Genomic DNA, 3,668 nt, shown 5'->3' on the forward strand with positions numbered 1-3,668 from the left:
CACCCCCATCTCCCACCCCCGTCAGGAGACAGCTTCCTGGGAGGACAGGGGAGCCCCCTCGGGTCTCGTGAAACTGCCAAGTCCCAGAGTCGGGGGCGGACGGGTGAGGCCAGGGGGGTTCCATGCCTTCCTCGAGGCAAGCAGTCCTTCTCTTGATAAGAGGGCTGTTGGTGTGTCTTCTGCATCTGCCTCTGTGAGTAAATGAAGTGGTTAGGCAGGGTTGCTGGGGTCCCCCGGTCGCCCCAGGTGTGGGCATATTTTGGGGGATATTTAACGGGGCCCGGGGAGGGGCTATCCTATCAGGTTCCATGGCATGCCGACACATGCTTTTACAAACTGTGTTGCTTTAAAAGTATGAACTCTGGAAACATCCTAGAGGGCGTCTTAACAGCTGTCCCAGGGTGAGCGTCTCTCCCAGCCTGGGGGACCACTGTTTGCTTCCCTACTGCTTGAGGATGATGCTGGGCTGAGAACAGCAATTTTCTTCCTAAGACACAATTCTCCTCCAAAGGAGCGTTCTAAGCGTGGAGAGCAAACACACCAGCCCATCCTTGTAGAATTTCTTGGTTTCTCTCTTTTATATGTGTCCTGTCAGGCCATGTCAGTGTGTTCCAGGGCCAACAGAAGCGGCCTGGCGGGAATTGGCTGGGTCTCGCCATTTGATTGCTTTTTTAGAGCCCAGTAAAGGGGACTGTTGTTTCCGAGGGCCCCTGGAAACACACATGTGGGCCACAATGTCAGGACCGGCTGAGCATTCTGAATGCCTGCTTCTGGCCCCTGCAGCCCCTGCACCCCCCAAAACTCAGCACACTCCTGTTAACGGCTTCAGTCAGAATCAAACAAGGTGTGTGCCCTGAGCTGGGACGCAGCTGGGTCAAGCAGAAGGAAAGGGCGGAGTCCTCCAATAAACTGTTGATACTTATCTCTGATATGGCAGCCGCGCTGGGGGCCAGGGCGGCGGCTTCCTCCCTTCTGTACTCAGGCCCCTTCCCGGGAGCTGGGGAAGCTCTCAGGGAGATGGTTGCGGAAATGAAAAACAACCCCCTGATGAGAGGCCTCTTTTGAGAACGGACTTCCAGACCTGCCTTTAAACAGAGGTGCAGGGAGCGGAGGCTGACACCTCCCAGAGGTGCGGGAGAGAGTGTATGAATGTGTAACCCTTCATTTCAATCACCGCCCAGTTGCCTCTGCCCCTAGGCTGCCAACACCCCTGCTTATTTGTAAGGAATCAGGTGTCTAGTCACTTAGCAGACTGGTAAAGGAAGACTCAGGTTAAGGTTAACCTCAGGTTAACCTCAGGTTAACTTTGAGGTTATGTTAGGGTAGGCCAAACTGCTATAACAAATAGACCCAAAATATGAGGGCTCCAACACGAAAGACGTTTCTTTCTTTCTTGCATACTAGTCCAGTGCAGGAGCTCCACATGGTTGACCCGGGGGAGCGGGGAGCAAGCACTGTGCTCTAGAGAGTCCCTGAGGCACCCAGGCCGATGGTGGCTCTGCCATATCTGAAAGGTGGCTTCCCAGGTTGGCACCACAGTCAGCACCCCTCCAGGCACGTGAGGAGGGAAATGTGGAGGGGTCATAGCTGCCTGGAGGAGGGACACCCCCCGTCCGACCACTTTGCAGAGAATGTGGCCACCCTCCCCCAACCCCCGGTGCCACCTAACATCATGACTGGGAAACGGAGTAGTAGTGGGCGGGGGAGCCTGCTGGGCTGCTGTCTATGGGGTCGCACAGAGTCGGACACGACTGAAGCGACTTAGCAGCAGCAGCAGCAGCAGCAGCAGTGACTGGTGGGCCGTATATACATAGCAACCCTGGAAGCAGGGGCCGGATTTGGGGTTCACAAGAGATCTTGTGTCTCCTTGTCCAATGACCAGCCCACTACGAGCACTAATCTTGCTGCTGGAGGTGCTCTGTGCTCCCAGTTTCATGCCTATGTGGACTTTCTCATCAAAGGCTCCAAGGACCACAATAAGCACAAGACTCTGGGAAGAAAAACAGGAGGGGTCTCATCTTTCACATGCATTTTTTTTTTTTTTTTTGTCACTTGACATAGTGACACACAGGAGGGAGAAAATAAATCCAGAGAGGCTGCTTGCACGGGGAAGCCCATTCTTTGTGGTCCTGGGAGACCGGGATGGCGCAGTCCCCATGCCTTGGTTATCATCGGGTCCCTAGAAATGTGCTAGGTCACTGATGATGTCACAGGACCCCTGGAAATGGCAGAGGCTTGAACTGTCACTCCTGCTTCTGTATGAATGGCTACTATTTTCTGTGATGCTGGGGCTGGGTTGGGGAAGGCAACGTGCATCCTGACTGCCTGCCTCATGAAGAGGCCTTTAGCTTGGCTGACCCCACGTCTTCATGTTCCTTCTGCCTACACCCCAGCCCCCCATTCCATTAACTTTCTTACGCAAATCCTCCAGCTCTGGCCTCGGCGGGAAGAGGTCTCTGATTATTCTTGGACTTGCACATTTCTACCACTGCCTTCGAACCCGGAGTTGCAGAGGCATCCTGCTCAACTCTCACTGCCTCGGTCCTCATCTTGGGCACTTGTGGGCAGCTTCTTGTATTGCTTGGACTGTCATGTCCATGGTTTCAATGCTCACCATGTCTTCCAAGTGACATTGTAAACTCCTTGAGTGCTGGGAAAATCTGTCTCGTCTTTGGAGGTTTCCTGGGGCTTGAGTGTGGTGTGATGAGCATTCTGTAGATGCTTGGAGCGATGGTGGTTGTTAAGAACTTGGGGGAGAGTCTAACAGTGACTTGAGTTGGAGACGTAATGGGGGAGAGTCTAACAGTGACTTAAGTTGGAGACGTAAATGAATTCAGTTCTTGGATGGCAGGCGTCTGACAAAAATCCCTCTAACTAGGCTGGTCCCAGGTGTCCAGGAGCCAAAGAGGAGACTCAGCAAGAGGGGAGGACAAAAAGGATGGGCTCCCAACTTCGCTCAGCGAACTCAGCTCTGGTGGGATTGGACCCTGGCGTGCAGCAAGCACTCCGGGGCTTGGAGCTGTTGGGGTGATGTCAGGGTGCTGGCCACCTGAGGGATGTTACCAGAAACACTCAGCTCAATGGGCAGGACGACAGATTCCTAGAGATGGTGGGGAGTGGGGTGAGGCCAAGCCAGGGTGATGAGAAAGGGCTGCAGCCAGAAGAGGGGTCTTTGCTGGGGAAGGACTTTCACCCACCCTTTCTGCTTAATCCCCACAGGGACCACTCAGACAACGTTCCTTGCCCCGAGAGAGGAGAGGGTGCCACAGGGAGGGGGCACCACTTGTTTCCTGTGTCTAAAGTGCAAGGGTGTCAGGGTCTCACTCTCCTCAAGCTGGAATTTAAAGGCGTCCAGGTACCCCTAAATTCCATTCACTTAGGAAGTGGGTGACAAGCTCAGTTTTATTTGAGAGTCAGGGTCCGGGAGCCCAGGACTCCCTGGGTGACTCTCTCCTGGGATGAACAGTATTTCTTCAGCAGGAAACAGAAAGGGTGCTTCTGCTGGGCACACTGGCCTGGGATGCGCATGTGGGCTGTGCCTCCGAGCAGGGGGTGTCCCTTGGAAATTTCCCCTTCTCCCGGGGTCTTTCCCACAGGGCCTGGCCCTCCACCCACTGCCCAACCTGGGGGCCTTGAGATTTTTGCCTCCTCAACATAAAAAGTGACAG

The sequence above is a fragment of the Bison bison genome, unplaced genomic scaffold, assembly GCF_000754665.1.
Source record: "Bison bison bison isolate TAMUID 2011002044 unplaced genomic scaffold, Bison_UMD1.0 scf7180017860443, whole genome shotgun sequence".
NCBI lineage: Eukaryota > Metazoa > Chordata > Mammalia > Artiodactyla > Bovidae > Bison > Bison bison.